Raw genomic sequence first — 19,471 nt, forward strand, 5'->3', positions numbered from 1 at the left:
TTAAGAAAATGTTTTATCAACATCTTTTAAGACACTTAAGGCTTTTCTCCTTTACTCTGTTAAAGTGTTGAATTACAATGATTTAGTTTCAAATGTTAAACTAACCTTGCATTTCTAAGATAAGCCCAACCTTGTATTATCTTCATGTCTCATTGCACTTAGCTTACTGTGTGTGTGTGTGTGTGTGTGTGTGTGTGTGTGTCTGTGTTCAGATTCTTGGAGAGAAACTGGCTTGTAATTTTTCTACTTAAAATACCAATCAGGGGTGCCTGGGTGGCTCAGTGGGTTAAAGCCTCTGCCTTCAGCTCAGGTCATGATCCCAGGGTCCTGGGATCGAGCCCCACATCAGGCTCTCCGCTCAGCGGAGAGTATGCTTCCTCCTCTCTCTCTGCCTGCCTCTCTGCCTACGTGTGATCTCTGTCTGTCAAATAAATAAAATCTTAAAAAAATAATAACAAAATAAAATACCAATTAGATTTTGGTATTTTGGTTATGCTGGCCTCTCTTACTGTTCTCTGGAAGAGTTTGGGAAGATTGTTATTATTTCTTCCTTAAATGTGTAGAAGATTCCAGTTGTGAAACCATTGGGCCTGGAGCTTGCCAATAAGACAGTTTTAATTTCTTTAGTGGAAATCAGATTGGATTTTCTCTCTATATGTTAGTTTTGCTAAGTTCACCCATGTCATCTGATTTTTCACAGTTATTACTATACTTATTATTTTTACCTCTCATTTTTTCATTTTTCATGCTAGAACTTTATCAGTTTTATTTTTTCAATGAATTAACCTTTGCCTTTTGAATTTTTCTGTTGTATATTTTCTATTTCTATATTTCTATTCTATATTTTCTGTTCTATTCTATATTCTATAGAATATTCTATTCTATATTTTCTATTTCTATTGTATATTTGTTTCAGTAATTGCTGCTTTTAATATTTTCTTCCTTTTATTCTCTTTGTTTTTTTTTCCTTAAGATTTTATTCATTTATTAGAGAGTAGAAGGCAGACGCTTAACCAGCTGAGCCACCCAGGCGCCCCTTTTTTCTTTTCCTTCTTTTCCTTTCGCGGGAGCATCAGCAGGGTAAGGGTAGAGGGAGAAGTGGGCTGTACTTTCTTTTGTTTTAAGTTGCTATTCTTTTTATAACTTTTAGAGACAGATAATTAGAGCATTGGTGTCTAGCCCTTTTTTTCAAAATGTGTGTTTAAGGCTATACAATTTCCTCTAGATAGCTTATCTACAGCTGATAAGTTTTGATATGTCATATTTTCTTTGTTATTTTGTTCAAAATACAGTGTGATTTCCAATGTGATTTCAAATTTCCATTGTGTTTTCTTTTTTTTTTTTTTCTATTAACTTAGAAGTTTGTTGGTCAGTTTCTAAATACTTGGAGGGTTTTTTATGTGTATTTCCGTTACTGAGTTGCAGTGTAATTCCGTAACAGTCTCTGTGCGTGATTTCAGTCCTTTGAAATTTGCCATGTATCGTTATATAAATATTAGGTTAAAATCATTAACCTTGTTCAAATCTTGCACATCCTTACTTTATTTTCTCTGCTTGATTTGTCGTTTCCTGATAGAGGATTTGTTTAGTCTTTATTTCTTTTATTTTTCACTGATAACAAATATAAAGTTATTGTATCTTCCTGGTGATTAACTCTTTTAATCATAATAGAATGATCCTTGTTGTCTCTAAATAATGCTTTTTGAAATTTTCCTTAATGTGACTAGAATGATTCTAGGTCTTTTTATTTGTATTTTCATTAAATATCTTATTCCATGCTTAGAGTTTTAGCTTTCTATAATCTTATGGTATGTTTACTGTTCAGTAGAATACAGGTTTGGTTTGTTTGTTTGTTTGTTTGTTTAAGGGAACTCTACCCCCAGCTTAGGGCTTGAACTCATGACCCCCAAGATTAAGAATCACATTCTCTACTTTGTTTTTTAAGATTTTATTTACTTATTTGACAGATCACAAGTAGGCAGGGAGGCAGGCAGAGAGAGAGGGGGAAGCAGGCTCCCTGCTGAGCAGAGAGCCCCATGCGGGCTTGATCCCAGGACCCTGAGATCATGACCTGAGCCAAAGGCAGAGGCTTAACCCACGGAGCCACCCAGACTCCCCTTTGTTTTTGTTTTTGCTTTTTCTTTTTTTTTTTAAAGATTTTATTTACTTATTAAGAATCACATTCCCTACTGACTGAGCCAGCCAGGTCCCCTAGTTTTTATTTTTTAATCCAGTCTGATAATCTCATCTTTTAATTGAAGTGTATAGTCATTTGATTATATGTAATGGAATTATTTATTACTATTTGTTTTCTATTTATCTTGCCCATTCTGTATTATGTGTTTAATTCCTGGTAATGGAGTATTTTAAATTATTCTCTCCCTCATTTATTAATTTCTTAGTTTAACTTTTCATTTGGTTTCTCTAGAGATTGCCATACGTAGTCTTGGCAAATTTGTATTTTGCTTATTCTGATTTATCTGACTTAAACCTTTTTTGGGTCCTTGCTGTTGTCTTCAGTAGTACATATATTTAAAACCTCCAAAACTACTGGCTCTGTTCCTTTAGATGTGCTCATATATATTGACATTTTTCTCTTGCTCTTTATAATCACAGACTTCCCTTTGATAACATTTTTACTTAAAAATTCCTTTAATTATTTCATCCTGTCTGATGAGAAACTGTCTGCTTTTATTTGTCTGAAAATACATTTATTTTGAGGTCTTAAATTTTTTAAAAAATTGAGTTCTGTGCACACCTGACTCAGTGGATTTTTACATTTGCATGTACTTGTGTAACCATTACGTACAATAGGTACCCACTGCCTCCTCTCTGTGAGTAAGCACCTCCATATTAATTATTTATGCTGACTTTATCACTGTTGATTTATTTTGCCTGTTTTTGAATTATTTATTAATGGAATTATATAATACATACTCTTGTTTCTGGCTTTTTGCTCAACATGTGTGATTTATCTTTGTATTAGTTCACAGTATTCCTTTGTATAAATACACCACAAGTTATTTATTCATACTAATGTTGGTGGGTATTCAAGTTGTTTATAGTTTTTGGCCATGTTAATGTTGCTATGAACATTCTTTTGCATGTCTTTTGGGAGACAGAGACACTCATTTGTGTTTCATATAAACTTAGGAGTGGAATTGCTGGGTGATTGGATAGGCCTGTTTAGCTTTGGTAGATAATGCCAGAAAATTTCCCAAGTGGTCACCAGTTTGCTAATTTTTACCAAAAAACCCACCAACAGAGAAGGTTCCAGTTGCTCACAACCTCACCAATACTTGGTTATTTATTTGTTTTTAAAATTTTAGCAATTTTTTTGGAGGGTGAGTAGTAATATTGGATTACAATTTCATTTTATATTTTCTCTTAAGTTTTTAACTTACACCCATTTTCATATCACTGTACATACCTTAGATTTTTTTTTGTGTGTGTGTGAAGTGCATATTCTGATGTTAGATTGGGAGTGGGTAGCGGATTGAGAGTGGGTTGTCTGACTTACTGGTATATTCTGGGTATAGGTGCTTTGTTGGAGATAATGTGTGTGTATGTGTGTATTAAATATCTCTTCCTTTCTGTGTCTTGGCTTTTCCCTCTCCATATGGATCTTTTATTGAAGAGAAGTTTTTAGATTTAGTAAACTCCAGTTAATAAAATTTCTTTATTGTTAGTCCTTTTGTGTTCCTTTAAAGAAGTTTTTTTAAAACTCCCAAGGTCATGAGGATATTTTCCCATGCTATATTCTATAATCTTAAAAAAAATTTATATTTTAGACTGTTTTCCATCAGATTTATAATTTTGTGTTTCTTGAGGTATAGGTCAAGGCTCATTTTATTCTTTGTAGGTTTTATACATTTATGAGTGTTGATGTTTTCAGATGAGCTTTAATAGAATTGTTTTCTAACTTTGTACTAGAATAGAAATGCAATTGATTTTTGTATATTCATAGTGTATTTAAGGATCTTGATATATTCACTTATTCTAAATTATATGTAAGTTTTTGAATTTTCCATAATTGTATTTCCAAATAGTGACAGCTTTTTTTTTCTTCCTTTCTGAACTTTATGCCTTTTATTTCTTTTTCATATATTACTGCAATGGAGAGGATCTTCCATAAAATGTTGAATTCAAGTGGTGAAAATAGAATTTTTGTCTGGTTAGTGATTTTAGGGTGAAGTATTCAGTATTCTACTATTGCATTTGAAGTTTGCTGCAGATTTTTTGTTTGTATTGTTACTCTTTTTTAGGCTAAGGTAGTTTTCCTTCTAGTCCTAGTCTGTTGAGAGTTTTTGCCATGCATAGAAGTTAACCTTTATCAAAAGTTTTTCTATATATGTTTTGTTGATACGATTTAACTTCTATATTTGGTTACTGCGGGGATTATATTGGTTAGTTTTTGAATGTACCAATATTACATTAGTATATAAATCCAGTTGATCTGTGTATCATTTTAATATATATAGTTTGGTTTAATTTGCTTATATTTTGTTTAGCAGTTTTTTATTTACATGTATGAGAAAGATTGGCTTTTAATTTACCTATTCTATTAATTTTTTATATTCTGGAATGATATGCTTAGGTCATAGAACAATTTGGGGAGCGTTCTTGGTTTCTCAGTTTTTGAAAGTTTGCATAAGATTATTATTTCTTGGAAACTAGTTAAGCCATCTGGGAGTGTGATTTCTTTTTTCTTTTTTCTTTCTTTCTTTTTTTTTGATTGTCTCTCTCTTTTGAGGTAAATTTTATGTGTTGAAATACGTATTGTATGTATGTATGATGTGAGTTTTGACAAATAGAGTCATTCTTATTGAAGATATAGAACTTTTCCATCTCCCTAAGAAGTGGCAACCACTGTTCTTTCTAAATTATAACTGTGGCTTAGTTTTGGGTTTTTGAAAATTTCATGTAAATGGAATCCTACCATATGTACTTTTCAGGGTACAATTTCTTTTGCTCAGAATATGTCTGTGAGATCCATTATTGTGATTGAATGTATGAATATTCCCTTTTTTGTTGCTGATTAGCATACTATTTTATTAACATACTACAATTTATCCATTCTTATGTTGATGAGCATTTGGGCTGTTTTTAGTTTTTGAGTATTAGGAATAAAATTGATACGCATATTATTGTACAAGTATGTATGGAAATACATTTATATTTTCCTTGGGTAATATTACTGGAACAGCACTGCTAATGGTAGGTGCATGTTTAAATTTAAAAGAAACTGACAGTTTTCTAATCGGGTTGTACCAATTTATATTCCTACCATGTTCCATAGGTCTCACCAATACATTCTCATTGTTAGTCTAGTGAGTATGTAATAGTATCTCATGGTCTTAAATTGCATTGTTATTTGGATTTGTGTTGTGTGTCAACATAGTAATGTGTTTTTGTAGCTTATTCACCATTCTTCTATCTTCTTTGTGAAGTATATGTTCAAATATTTTGTTCATTTGAAAAAAATTGAGGTATTTGTATTTTCATTATTGTAGGAATTCATTATATTTTGTAAGAGTCCTTTGTCAGATACATGTTTTGTCAATATTTTCTCACAGGCTGGGTGGTTTGCCTATTAATTTTCTTAAGAAATGTTTCCTTATGAGCAGAAGTTTTAAATTTTGATGATATAATTGAAAATTTTTTCTCTCATTGTTGTTATTTTTTTTTATTCTAAGAAATTCTTGTTCATAGCCAGGTCACAAAGGTATTTATGCTTTTCCCATTAAAGCTTTATAGTTTTACCTTTTTTGTTTGGATTGGTGATCCATTTTCCACATTTCCCAATTCCATTTCAAATTAATTCATGTGTCATGTCAGAAAGGCATTGAGGTTCATTTATTTCCCAATGGATTTCCAGTTGTTTTAACACCATTTGTTGAAAAGGCTGTTTTCCGTCTATTGAATTACTTCTGCACCTTTGTTTTAAAAAAAAAAAAAAAAATCATCAGTTGACCGTATAAGCCTGGACCTTTTTCTGCTCTTTCTATTCTATTTCATTGGTCTCTTTGTCTTTCCCTATGCCAGTTCCACACTATCTTGATTTTTTTATTCTTCTGCTTTATACTGTAAAGTAGAGCATGTAGTGAAGTCTGAGTGTAAGTCCTTCTACCAGGTTCTTTTTCAAAATCATTTTAACTCTTCTAAAACTGTTGGATTATTGCATAAATTTTAGAATCCATGTCAGCATCCATAAAAGCCTACTGGTTTTGAAAATGAATTTGCATCAATTATAGATTAGTTTTGATAGGACTGACACATTAACAATGTTGGGTCTACTAGTTAGTCCATAAACAATGTTATTTCTCTCTTCCTTTTTTTTTATTATTTTATTTATATTTGAGAGAGAAACAGTGAGAGAGAGCATGAGCGAGGAGAAGATCAGAGGGAGAAGCAGACTCCCCGTGGAGCTGGGAGCCAGATGTGGGACTCGATCCCGGGACTGCGGGATCATGACCTGAGCCGAAGGCAGTTGTCCAACCAACTGAGCCACCTAGGCGTCCCTTTTTTTTTTTTTTTTTTAAAAAAAAAGAGAAACAGGGAGAGCATGTGTGAGCTGAGGGGGGTGGGTGTGCAGAGGCTCAGAGGGAGAATTTTTTTTCCTTTAATATTATTTATTTACTTATTTGACAGAGAGAGACACAGTGAGACAGGGAAGACAAGTAGGGGGAGTGGGAGAGGGAATAGCAGACTCCCCTGCTAAGTAGGGAGCTCGATGTGGGCCTGATCCCAGGACTCTGGGATCATGACCTGAGCCAAAGACGGATGCTTAAAGACTAAGCCATCCAGGTGCCCTGGGAGAGAGAGAATCTTAAACAGGTTCCACACTCAATGCAGAGCCTGATGTGGGACTTGATCTCATGACCCTGAGATCATGATCTGAGCCAAAATCAGGAGTCAAATACTCAATGATTGAGCCACCAAAGTGCCCCTCTCTTTGTTTTTTAAAGTGTATTTTAATTTTTCTCAAGAATGTTTTATAATTTTAGTATATAAGTTTTGTTCGTTCTTTTAATTAAATGTATTCCTAAATATATTATGTTTTTTGGTGCTATGGTAGATGACACTAAAATTTTTTATGTTCAGATAGCATGCTGTTAGTATGTAGATACATCACGGATTTTTATATCTAATATTATTTCCTAAATTCACTTATTTTTAAATAGTTTTTTTGTTATTTTAGTTGTTGCTTTCTTAGATTTTCTTTGTAAACGATCATATCATCTGAGAATAGGGACAATTTCCTTTTTACTTTACAGGCTTTATACTTTCTGTTTCTTTATCTTACTGTACTAGTTTGGACGTGTAGTACAATATTGAATAGATGTCAGGAGGATAGGCTTCCTTACCTTATTCTTGAGCACTGGGAGACAGGACTAGTGTTTCAGTGTTTGTGTAGGTGCCTTTTATCCTTTTGAAGATACTGTCTTCTATTACTGGTTTGCTGAGAATTTAAAAAAAATTGCTCTCTAATTGGTGCGGAATTTTGTCATATGCTTTTTGGGCATTTACTGAAATAATCATATAGATTTGTTCTTTTATTCTGGTAATATGGTGAGTCACTTAAACTTTTTAAAAATAGAATTTATTTTTTAGAGCATTTTTATAGCAAAATTTATAGCAAATTTGAGTGGAAAGTACAGGGAGTTCCCATATCCCCCCAAGCCCAACTTGTGCTCAGCCTCTTCCACTATTGACATTCTGCATTCTAGTGATGCATGTGCTTGCTATAGTCTGTGAGTCTGCACAGACACAGTGTTATCAGCCGAAGTCCACAGTTTACACTGGGGGATCACTCTTGGTGGTTCACATTGTATGGGTTTGAACCAATGTTATAATGGTACATATCCATCCTTATAATATCACACAGAATTGTTTCACTGCCTTAAAAATCCTCTGTGCGCTGTTTTGTCATTCCACGCTTCCTTTGTCTTCTGGTTGTCCCTCATCTTTTTACTGTCTCCACAGTTTTGCCTTTTCCAGAATGTCTTGTAGTTAGAACATATAGGAAGGTAGCCTTTCAGATTGGCTTCTTCCATGTAGTAATGTTCATTTACATTTCTCTTAGGTCTTTTCGTGGCTTTTGATAGCTCATTTCTTTTTGGTGTTGGGTAATACACCATTGTCTAAACAAGCCTCTGGTTTTATTTATCCATTTACCTACTGAAAGATATCTTGGTTGCTTCCAACTTTTGGCAATTATGAATTAAGCTGCCGTAAGTACCCATGAGGAGATTGTTGGGTGGACATAAATTTTCACTTCCTTTGGGGAAATACCAAGGAGCATGATTGCTGGATGGAATGGTAGGAGTACTGTTAAAGTTTTGTAAGAAACTACCAAAATGTCATACTATGTGGCTGGTACCATTTTGCATTTGACTAGCAATGAATGAGAATTCCTGTTGATCCACATCCTTATCAGCCTTTGGCATTTTCAGTGTTTTAAATTTTGGCCATTTTAATAGGTGTGTAGTTGTATCTCATGGTTGTTTTAACCTGCAGTTCCCTAGGTGATGTTGAGCATATTTTCATATGCTTTTTGCCATCTGTGGATCTTCTTGGGTGAGGTGTCTGTTAGGATCTTTCACCCATTTTTTTAATGGGGTGGTTTGTTTTCTTAATGTTGATTTTTAAGAGTTGTTTGTTTTAGATAATTGTCCTTTATCAGATGCGTCTTTTGCAAATACTTCCTCTCAGGTTTGTCTTCTCATTCTTCTGACAGTATCTGTCATAGGACAGAAGTTTTTAATTTTGGTGAAGTCGAGTTTATCAGTTATTTCTTTCATGGATTCTGCCTTTGGTAAATGATTGATTTTTCAAATGTTAAACTCATCTCTGGGATAAACTCCAGTTGGTCATGACTTACTGTCCTTTTGAGCTATTGCTCTTTTCAGTAGTTCCTTTGTTTTTTCTTAGCTATTTTCATATCTATAATTAATGAAGAATGTTTACCTATGATTTATTTTTTATAATGTTGATGTCAATTTTTGACATTAGTTTTATGCTGGACTTACAAAATGAACTGGTGGAGGGCTTGTCTTTTTTTTCATTCTTTTTTTTTTAATATTTTGTGTATATTTGGTATTTTTTTCCCATTAAGTGTTGGTTAGAATTTACCAGTAAAACCTTCTGGACTTGGGGTTTTTTGTGGGCATATAATTGTACTAATTTAGTTTATTGATGGTTATAGAACTATTCAGATTTTCTCTTTTATATTGTGTCAGCGTCAGTAAATTTTATTTTTCATGAAATTTGTTTATTTCATTTATGTTTTCAAATGTAAAGTTGCTCATAATATCCCTTTATTATTTTTTTGACGTCTGTGGAATATGAGATAATACTCGCATCTTTCATTGCTGATGCTTTGGTTTTTTTTCCTCTCATTCTTTGTTAGTCATGTTAGAGGTTGTTCAGTGTTACTAATTTTGAACAAATCTACTTTAGGTTTATGGATTGTCTGTATTTTCGTCACTTATAAAAAAAGATTTATTTTAGAGAGAGTGCATGTGATCAGGGAGAGAGACAGAGGAGGGTGGAGAGGGAGAGAGAAGGGAGAGAATCTGAAGCAGATTCTGGGCTGAGTGTGGAGCCCAATGCAGGGCTCGATCTCACAACCCTGAGATCATGACCTGAGCCAAAAACCAAGAGTCAGATGCTTAACTGGCTGAGCCCCGCAAGGTGCGCCTATTTAGTTCATAAATCACTAGAAAGTCTCCCAGGTTAAGATGAATTAATCTGCAAGTTCTGCAAATAATTTAAGGAAGAAGTCAGTCTGAATGTAAACTTCCCCAGATAGAAAAGTGGGACCATTGCCCAGCCCATTTGATGAGGCTAGAATAAGCTTGTTTCTACAACCTGACTGTTGAGTTGGAGGAGGGCACCTTAGGAAAGAATGCTTGTGATTTGATTTCATCACAAAAGTCAGGATAATGGTTATCTCTGGTGAGAAGGTAGAGAGGTACGTGGGTAGATTCTGGGCTACTGCAATGTTCTATTTCTTGATCTCCATTTTACTTATATGTTATTCACTTTAAAATTGTGTTTAATTCTACATTTGTTTTGTCTTTCTGAATGTTATAATCACAAATGTTATAAAGTAATTTGTAAAAAGTTATAATAATCCATGTTTATCTAACAAATGAGCTCTAAAATATATATAGTAACAACTGATAACATTTCCATAAGGGAATACAAAAATTCAGAACAGTTGAAAATAGAGCTTTTAACTATCCCTTCTCAGAAACTGGCTAGTCAAGGAGTTTAAAAAAAAAAATAATCAAGACTTAAGAAGTTTTTATTTTTTGAAATAGGACTTTTTAATGACATATTTATTCCATTCTGTGTTAAAATGATTGGTAGAGTAATGCAGTGATTTTTAAAAATGGAAACAACTAGCTTCTCCTAAACTAGTTTCACGAAGGGATTAGAGGCTGTCAAATTGGTATCCAATAGGGACGCACTTGCTTTTGTTTAAGCTATTCTATTGGGGTTTATGTTCAGCAACTAGCATGGCAGTTCTAGTCAGCGTTGGAATTGTTCATTCACATGATCAGGCCCACCGCAAATAAAACTTCTTTTTTAAAAAAAGTCATGCCACAGAGAAGAACAGAAAGGGTGTGCCACAGTGGAAGGTTCAACAGATTAAGGGACCCCTGGATAAAGTGGCTTTCTTCACTTGACAGTCTATCATCTCTCCTCTTCCTCAAAGTCTAGAAAATAACTACTTGGTAGGAGGTACTGGATATATGTAGGGATTTATATCATTGTTGGGAATTTCATTTTCCATCGCTTTAGAAAACCTGAAGTCAGACCCTTCCGGTTCTCACACAGTTTTGCTCAGTGGAGATGTTCCTGGAGGGAGAGTTTGGAGGTTGGTTGCAGCAGGATTTGGAGCAGCAGGCACTAGTCTACGCAAAAGTCCTTATTAGGAAATTGAAAGGGCTCACTGTTCCATCAGCAGTAAGGATCAGGCCTCGAAAGAGGCCGCATGTAGCCAAGGCTGGGTTTTTTTTTTCCTGTGTAAGGGAGCTCTGTTTAACCTTAAATAGTATACACAGGGTGTGGCCTGGTCTTGTCTATCGGGCCCCACTGCGCACTAGCCACCATCCAAGCTCTTGAGTCTTATCCGAACTCAAAGAAGAAAAGGAGTTCCCACCGCCATCCTCACCTTAACCCAACCAGCCTTATAAAAAACAAAACCCAGGCTGCAGTAGGCCACAACATTTTTGTGGTGCTGATCAGTACCTGAGATTCTGACCACAATCTCTGATTGATTCCTCTGAGAATTTGAAGAAGCAGCTGTCACCCCAGTCTGTTTTCTAGGGGTGATAGCCAGCCAGTGGGGGATGGCATTCTCCACAGTCTAGTCCAGGAGCCGGGTGGTATGGCCTCCCTTTACTTTGTTGCTAACATCAACGTAAAAGACCGCCCGAGTTGGCCGACATAGAGAAGGCTCCCTCTGCTGGGCCCTGCTGGTAAGCACCAGTTGTGAGTGTCGTGCTGGAAGGAAGCTGGAAACTGTAGTGGTAACTTCTTCTTACCCCTGTAGGACTGAGGATACCCGGGCTTACAGACCTCGCTGCACTTGGGAGGGTCTCTCCACTTCCATCGCCTGGTGGCTGAGAGCCATTGAAATAGTGCTCACGTAGGGGGATAGAGTAGGGTCTGCAGCCTACATGGGAATCATAATGAGGCCATCTGAGACCAGGCCTTGCTTGGTCCAGAAAATTCAGGCTCCAGAGGGAAGGCCCTCATACAATCATCCCACACTACTCAGCAGAGGAGCAGTCTTCAGCAGGCCCCGAGCTCCCCACTGGCATTGGAATGGGTATGAATGCAGAGTTGGTCAGAGCTTGTGGCCCAAAGAACTGGGAAGAAACACAGGAATTCTGTTGCTGATATCTTTTGAATGTTTAGAAAGTTCAGCCACTATTTCTAGATATCAGAGTTTGTTAGGCAGACTCATTTTCTTAGCAAACTGTACTCTTTGAGGCAGCTTTGGTCTATCCAGGAAAGGCTCAAGCACTCCGTTTTGCTGATGTCCCCATATGGAGGCTGAACGGTTCATCTGCAGGGGTGCACAATGGGGTCTGCTTTAGTAAGCAGCACCACCAGGCATAAAAGGATGGCTAGGGCCCACCACACTTTGGGGTCTGGATCCTGGATTTACTGAAGCTGTGGAGACCCTGAGCCTACAGTTGCCATGTCCAGTCCCAGTACTTGCTTCCTGTAAACCTAGTCTACCATTGTTGCCACTGGGATAAGATGTAAAATATTTTAATGACATGATTAAATAATAATATTAAATAATATTAAACAAATAATATTAAATATTAAATTATAATATTAAATAATGACACGATTAGATAAGTAAAGAATTCTATATTCAGTAGAGGACACACATTGTTTTCTAGCACATACTGATCATTCTTAGAATTTACCTTGGTCTTGGGGCACCTGGGTGGCTCCGTCAGTTAAACAGCTCCTTTGGCTCGGGTCATGATCCCAGGGTCCCAGGATCTAGTCCTGCATCAGTGTTCCTGCTCAGCAGGGAACCTGCTTCTCCCTCAGCCCCACTTGTGTTCTTCTGCTCGCAAATAAATAAATAAAATCTTTTAAAAAATTTACATTGTTCTAGGCCAGAAGGGGTGCCTCAGTAACTTCCAAAAATTATTATTATGAAGCCCAGTATCTGACCTTAAAAAAAAAAACAGAAATTGGGGTGCCTGGGTGGCTCAGTGGGTTAAGCATCCGACTCTTGATTTCAGCTCAGGTTATGATCTCAGGGTTGTAAGATCAAGCTTGTGTCAGGCTCCGAGCTCAGCAGGCAATCTGCTTGATATTCTCTTCTCCTTCTGCCCCTTCCCCTCCTCACTCTCTCTTTCTCAAATAGATAAATCTCTTTAAGAAAAGGAATTAATACCAGCTAAAAATGACCTATATGTTTATACACTTGAAAGTATAGATCATAAGGGAAATTATAAAGTAATTAGATATGAATGAAATTGCATTTCAAAATTTGTGAGATACTTAGAGATTTATAACTTATAATTAATTTAGCAGGAAACAAGAAACTTTGGTAAGTGCTGTGGGCTGAATTGCAGCTCTATCCCCAAGCCCTCAAAAAAATTTGTATATTAAAGTTGTAACTAAGTACCTCAGAACATCACCCTATTTAGACATAGAGTCTTTGTAGAGATAACGAAGTTAAAATGAGGTCATTATTGGGGGCCCTACTGTACTATTAAGGGTATCCTTATAAGAAGGGGAAATTTGGACACAGTCATGGACAGAAGGAAGATGATTTGAAGACACAGGGAGAAGTTGGGTGTGTCAAGCCAAAGAGAAAGGCCTAGAATAGATCCTTTCCTCATGACACTCAGAAGTAACCAACCCTTTCACCTTGATCTTGGACTTCTGAGTCTCCAGAACTGTAAGAGAAAATATATTTCTGTTGGTAAAGCTACCTGTTCTATGATACCTTGTTATGCTAGGCCAAGCAAACTAATACAGTAATTAATGACCCACATTTTAATTCAGAAGGTTGGAAAAAGAACCACAAAGTAAACGAGAAGGAGACAAATACTAAAAGTAAGGCTGGAAATTTGTTAAATAGAGAGTAGTATTACCAAAACCAAAATATGGGTTCTTAAAAAAAAAAATTAGTGTATTTAAAAATTGTTGGGTCATGGCTCATGATTATTTCAGTTTCAGAAGCATTAAGTTTAATACATATCTATTTAAAAAACTCTAAAATTAATAAAGGGGATGTCTTTAATTTACTGAAAGATATGTGCCAAAACCTAAAGCAGACTTCTAATGGAAAAACTTCAGGTGCATGTCATTTAAGATCAGGAACAAGACAAACATGGTTAACACTGTTAGAGCATTTTGTGTTACTGGAGTTCCTGGCCAGTATGCTAGGAAAATAAATGAGTTAATAGGTTTGGAACGGAAGAGATAAATCTGTATTTGTAGATCACCTACACATAAAAATCTACAGAGGCAATAGACAAAATATATGTTTTAGTAAGATAATTTAGTACTTCTCAAATAAAAGGTCATTTTATAAAAATCAGAATTCCTCTAGACACAAAATAATCAGCTAGAAGAGATGATGATATAAGATACCATTTGCAAGAGTAAAAACAATCAAGTAGCAGGATTTAACCTGACCAGCAATGGCCACAATTTACAAGGAGGAAAATTTAAAACTCTGTTAGAGTATATCATAAAGACCTGAAAAACAGATACTCTGTAGTCAAACATGGTATAAGGTATTTGTAAATATGTCCATTCTCTCTAGAGTAATCTATAAATTCTATGAAATGCCAATCAAAATCCTATAGAATATTTTGAGAAATTTGACACACTAAGTAATTTGCAAGGAACTTCTCATTCTAATTATGACTGGCTTGTATCACACTACCTTTTCTGCTGAAAACGACTAGAAAATCTTGAGTAAAATACAGATTTATCTGAAAGTGTAGAGCTATAAAATCAGTACGGACTCTGGCTGTGAGTCAGAGAAGTAGGTCTATTGAGATGTGAATCTCCAGCATTTTAGCTCTACCTTTCAACTGAAGGCAGTTGTCTAGGGGCAGAGAAGCTAAAGAAAACTTTCAGAAATCTCGCAGCTCAGGGAGAACAAAAATTAGAAATTAGAGCTCAATAAAGAGGAGGGCTCTGTTAAATATTCTAGGTATTTAATTGGGGCCCCTGAAGGGTTACACCCCTTAGGTGGAAGGACAAATGGAAATAGGCCAGCCCTCACAAGATGGAAACTTGGTTGTAATCAAATCAATCCCAGATTGTATTAAGGTGATCTGACCCTAGGGTAGAAATAAAACATACAGTGGCTTAAATTAAAACTCAGTAGGTTTCATAGCAGCCACAGAAAACTGAAGAGAGGATTAGTGGATTGGAAACTAGGTCAGGAGAAAATATCTAGGCTAAAGTATGGAGAGAAAAAAAGTGGACAGAAAATTAAAAAATAAATTAGGATTCCTATTAGACACAGTGAAAAAATTAACATGTATATATTTATAGTTCCAGAAGGGAGACAAGAGAGAAAATGGGACAGAAACAGCATCTGAAGAAAAGAGATAATCTGTGAGAGCTTTTCAAAGCTAACTAAGAACAGAAATCCACACATAGATTCAAGAGTTCCTGTGACTCAGTGACAGGATAAATGCATCAAGACATATGATAGTAAAATTTGATATGTCCAGGCATATGATAGTCCAGGCATGTGATAGTAAAATTTCTGAAAGCTAAAAAATAAAATAAAGAGAGGGTTTTAATAACAACTAGAGGAAAAAGGACTTGTAACTTCCAAAAAGCAATGAGAAGACAGTTCACTTGACAAGGGAAACGATCAGGTTGAAGATCATGGAAAATTGTAAAACTGCTCAAAGAAGCAAACATGTCAATCTATGTTTCTATACCCAGCAAAAATATTTATTTTAAAACGAAAGCAAAACTATAAAATATAGTCAAAAGCAATTAAAGAAGACCTCGACAAATAGAGACATTCTGTATTTGTAGGTTGGAACACTTTATACTGTTAAGATGGCGCTTCTCCCCAAATTGATGTAATCCCTTTCAAAACCCATGCTTTGACATGGTGATTTTAAAATTTATGTAGAAATTCATGGGACCCAGAATAATTAAAATGATTTTGAAAAGGGACATAGTGGGAAAACTCACATTTGCTGATTTTAGAATTCATTACAAAGCACTAGTAATCAGGGCTATGTGGTCCTGGTTTAAGGATTACATATCAGTGGAATACAATTCAAAGTCCAGAAAAAACCCCACATGTCTGTGGTCAGTTGACCTTTTCTTTTCTTTCCTTTCCTTTCCCTTCCCTTAGTTTCCTTTCCTTTCCTTTTCTTTCTTTTTAAGATTTTATTTATTTGAGTTAGAGAGAGAGAGAGCAAGATTGGGCCAGGTGTGGGGGAGGGGCGGGGACAGAGGTGGAGGGACAAGCAGACTCCCTGAGAGTGGAGCCTGATATGGGGCTTGATCCTAAACCCTGAGGTTATGACCTGAGCCAGTCAGTTGCCTAACCAACTGATCTGCCCAAGTGTCGCAACTTCTTTTTTCTTTTCTTTCTTTCTTCTTTTTCTTTTTTTTTGAACTTTTATTTATTAAGTAATCTGTACCCCCAAAGTGGGGCCCAAATTCATGACCCCAAGATCACGAGTTGTGTGCTCCACCAACTGAGCCAGGCAGGCGTCCCTGGTCAGTTGATTTTTAATAAGGGTGCCAAGAACATTCAAGGGATTAAAAAAATAGTCTTTTCAACAAATGGTGCAGGAGCAGCTAGATACCACATGTAGAATAATGAAGTTGGACCCTACCTTATACCATGTATAAAAGTAACTCAAAACAGAGAAGAGAGCTAAAGAGCTAAGAGCTAAAACTTAGTTAAGAGCTAAAACTGTGGAACTCTTAGGGGAAACAGATAAAAATTTTTGTGACCTTGGGCTGGGCAATGGTTTCTTAAATATACATCAAAACCAAAGAAAAAAATAAATTAGATTTCATCAAAATTTAAAACTTTTGAACTTCTAAAAAACACTATTGGGAAAGTGAAAAGATGGGAGAAAATATTTTCAGATTAAATATCTGAAAATGGTCTAATATCCAGGAACCTGTAAAGAACATTTGCAACACACCAGTAAAAATGCAAATAACATAACTAAAAAATTGACAAATAATTTTAATATATGTATCTTCAGCGAGATATATGAATGATCAGTAAGCACATGAAAAGATGTCCAGCATCGTTAGTCATTTGGGAAACACAATTCAGAGCCACTAGGCGATATCACTTATCATCCAGCAAGATGGCTGTAATTAAAAAGACAGCAAGCTTTGGTGAGGATATGGAAGGACTGGAACGCTTTCTTGTACCTTGCTGGCGGGAATGTAAAGTGTGCAGCTGCTGTAGAAAACATACAGTCCAGGGCACCTGGGTGGCTCAGTTGGTTAAGTGTCTGCCTTCGGCTCAGGTTGTGGGCCTGGGGTCTTGGGGTTGAGTCTGGCATTGGGCTTCCTGCTCATTGGGGGGAGTCTGCTTCTTCCTCTCCTCCCTGCTTGTGCTCTCTGTCACTATCTCTGTCTCTCTTGAATAAATAAATTTAAAAAATCTTTAAAAAAAGTTCAGTCCAGCAATCCTATTCCGAAATTTATACCCAAGAGAAATGAAAACAAAGCATACACACAAAACCTGTATGTGAATATGCATAGGAACCTTCATCATAAGAGCCAAATAAATAAATAAATAAATAATGGGAATAGTCCATGTGTTTATAAACTGAAGACTGTGAACACAGGTGGTCTATCCACCCACTGGTATCTTGTTCAGCCACAAGGAAAGAGATACTTGTATCTGCTGTGGTGTGGGTGAATCCTGAAATCATGCTAAGTAAAATTAATCAGACATAAACAGCCACTTATTAGCTGTTCTATTTGTATGAAACATCCAGAATAGGCAAATCCATAGAGACTGAAAGTAGATTAGTGGTTTTCAGGGGCTGATGGGAAGGGGGTGTGAAGGCATGCTTGCTTCTGGGTATGGGGTGTTTTGTGGGGAGTGATGAAAATATTCTGGCATTAGACAGTGATGATTATACAACCTTGTGAATATACTGAAAACCAGTGAATTGTACACTTTAAAAGGGTGAATTTTATAGTATATGAATTATGTCTTAATTTTTTTTAAGTGAAGACAAAATAAAGAACCTTTAGGCAAAGAGAAAACTGAGAAAATCTGTCATCAGTATACTTACACTAAGGGAAATACTGAAGGGAATCTTTTGGCGGAAGGAGAATGATCCTAGATAAAGCACAGGGATGTAGGAAGGGACAGAGAGCTTCAGAAAGGGTAAATGTGGCTTTTGATGACGGCGTAAAATAGTCATAGTACTCCACGTATGTACATTTAGGTTACATGACCACAATGGCACAGTGGGTAGGAGGTGGGGAAGTGGATTAAATGTACTTGAAGATCTAATGACTGTCTAGGAGGTGGTAAGAATACTAATTTTTTTTTAAAGATTTTATTTATTTATTTGACAGAGAGAAATCACAAGTAGTCGGAGAGGCAGGCAGAGAGAGAGAGAGGGAAGCAGGCTCCCTGCTGAGCAGAGAGCCCGATGCGGGACTCGATCCCAGGACCCTGGGATCATGACCTGAGCCAAAGGCAGTGGCTTAACCCACTGAGCCACCCAGGCGCCCCAAGAATACTAATTTGAATCTGTAAATTGTAATCTTTAGGATAGCCAGTGAAAGGAAAATACTAGTATGTATAATGAGTTATAGAGGTGGAAAATAAATGATGGGAAATACAGCAGATAGTGAGCAGATAGGTTAAATCAAAATTTTAGTATACCCAATAGGACAGAGCCCAATTTTTAAATTTTATTATATCCCACCCGTCATAGCTTGTATGGCCTAATTAATTGCTTTTATGGATACAGAGCAACAATAGACAGAAGTAAAAGGGTACACATGGGAGCCTCATAGTAGGAGATTTTAGCACACTGATTAGTATCTCATACAAGTAGACAACAGTAAGGAAAAAAGATGTGAACAGCTACAAACTCAGTTGATGTAGAACACTATACTCAACAACCGATGAACCCTCCTTTATGTCCAGTACATGTGGCGCGTCTAGCATTTACTAGTGCATAGATGTGCAATTAATTTTTTTGTATAAGGACCTTATGTCCTGTGACTGTTACAAATCTACTGACTAGGTTTGTCTTCCTGTTCTGTTTTTCACTTTTTATGCTGCCTAGTCTTTATTTCCCATCCCTTCCTGCTCTCCAGTCACCAAAGTGCAAGATCAGTCTCCAGCGTCCAGGGTGAAAGCCGGCTGTGCTTGCTTGTCCTCTAGGATTCTTAGATGTGCTTAGCTTTGAGACTGTGCCAGTTTCCTTCATCTCATCTGTGAAATGTGTTTAGAAGGTTGTTCTCATAGTTTATCACATTTATGTTGTTTAGGAAGCTTGTTCGACATACGTAATCTTCCATACCACCAGAAATAGACTCAAAGTATGTGCGTCCAGATAGCTGTACTGGTTTCCAGAGTACAGGCCTCCCCACTGATTACTAGTGGACAAGTGTCTTAATTCACCTTCGTTCATCATTTGGACAGAAGTGGAGGGGAATTACTCCTCTTTGCTTTTCAGTACTTACCTCTTGACTCCAAGAGAGATGGTAGAACCTTTTTGCTTTTGGGGGAGAGTATTTCCATTTCCATTTACTCTTAACTTCTGAGCCCTAGGGGACTCAAGAGCAGAGTGAATTTGTCCACACTCTCAGCTCTTTTGATACAGTTCCTCCAGATACTTGAAATGACTGCTGCCTTGTATCTAAGGCCAATATTAATGGGTATGTGTTTTCAAAGAAAGCAGAGGTCCCTGCTGAACAAAATGTATTT

The 19,471-nt window shown here is 36.3% G+C and overlaps 1 protein-coding gene across 16 annotated transcripts in view; it reads left to right on the top strand.

Moving 5' to 3' along the window:
* CDC42BPA (CDC42 binding protein kinase alpha) overlaps positions 1–19,471 on the top strand; it is a 310,389-nt gene that overhangs the window by 68,405 nt on the left and 222,513 nt on the right. The window lies entirely within an intron of this gene.

Source organism: Neovison vison, chromosome 10 (assembly GCF_020171115.1).
Source record: "Neovison vison isolate M4711 chromosome 10, ASM_NN_V1, whole genome shotgun sequence".
NCBI classification, from domain to species: domain Eukaryota; kingdom Metazoa; phylum Chordata; class Mammalia; order Carnivora; family Mustelidae; genus Neogale; species Neogale vison.